Below are 1631 nucleotides of genomic sequence, written 5' to 3'. Positions count from 1 at the left end.
GGTTATCAGGTGATTTTTGTGGCAGAAGAGTCTGAATCTGGCATCAAGACGCCAGCAACCAACCAATCATGGATGACCATCACCTGTTAATTTCCTGTTGGTGGGCTTTGGTTCAACCAGAGACAAAATGCAATCTCTTGGAAACCCAAGGCGTTTTTCTTCGCTTTTTCTAAACTTTTTAATATGTATTTCCTCTTTAGCTCATCTGGTGATTCTGCATCCCTCTTGCTCCCAGATCGCCTCATTCCAAATCTGAATGATTGCTAGGTTCCACGATCCTGCTTTGCGTAACTCCTGTATTTCCTTTTAGGAAGAGAGTGAGTTGAATGTCTTGTGGAAGCTCAGAACTAGAGTTCAACATGGAGAGGGCACTTGATGAGGCAGAGATGTGATGGGCAGGGAGAAGTGTATTGAAAACTTCTCCCATCTACCACCACCATTTCCCTACGTTCCCTTCTCACCGTCATTTTTCAATCAGTCTTGGCAATTATGCATCTGGTAAATCCCAGGGAGGGGGACGGGAGGCAATGTAGGAAGGGGAATTTAGATGAGAACTGCTGCTTGAGGGGAGAATGAAGCATCTGCCTTGCTGCCCGCCATCTCTTCACTTCAGATTATCTCAGTGCCCACTGCTTTTTAGATGATCAACAAACACCAGGTTCCCAGTAGATATCCAGCGTCTAGTTTGGCCATTTGATACAGAGGTCAGGATCTTATAGCTAGAACTTTGTCTTGTGCAGGCTAAGGGCCAGGATAAGACTGATGTAAAGCCAAGAGGGTAAATATGTGTGTACAGGATTAGCAGTACTGAGTAGGACTGGAACCAGATTTTCCCATTGTAATGTCATGGTAGATCCATATGTATGTCTGGTTTCTCTTTCTCCCACCTCTGATCCCTGTGCGATATAATGCTGCGCTGAATTATGCCTGTCTTTCTCCACCTAATATAAGGCTGAGGCTTCCGTCCCCACTTTGCTACCTGCCAGAGCCTCTTAAAGAGATGACATTTCCAATCCTGACATTTTCCACGGCTCCGTCTGGGAATTAATGGCCGGATATTAACAGCGATGGGGCTGTTTATCATAATTAGTCTCATGAAGCTATTGAGCATTCATCACTCTCTCTCTCTCTCTCTCTCTCTCTCTCTCCCTCTCCCTCTCCCTCTCTCTCTTTCTCTCTTTATTATCAGCTCCAAGGAAATAACTGTAGATTCCAGCCATAGAGATGGCTGATTTATTTATTGATTGATTGATTTTGGTCTGTCAGGTTTAGTCTTTAAAATTTGCCAAACTGAGCATCTCTTTGTAGTGATGACGCCAAGGCTGACCTGGCTTGCGCACGCAATTGGAATTTCTGAAGCCATTTGGTATTTTGAAAAGACACTTATTATTCTGACACTCTGTAATTCAGATGTTGCCCAATGCAAACTAAAGAGGCAGCCATGACAAGGATATATAAGGGGCCCTTCCAGCTCTGCAGTTCTAAGAGTCTGCGCTGCAGATATTATGGGGCTGGTTCAACTACAGGTGCATAGTAAGAAAGAAAGAAAGAAAGAAAGAAAGAAAGAAAGAAAGAAAGAAAGAAAGAAAGAAAGAAAGAAAGAAAGAAAGAAAAAGCAGTTTTTGTTTTCC

Source organism: Pogona vitticeps, chromosome 2, assembly GCF_051106095.1.
Source record: "Pogona vitticeps strain Pit_001003342236 chromosome 2, PviZW2.1, whole genome shotgun sequence".
Lineage (NCBI taxonomy): Eukaryota > Metazoa > Chordata > Lepidosauria > Squamata > Agamidae > Pogona > Pogona vitticeps.
This window is presented reverse-complemented; position numbering follows the sequence as displayed.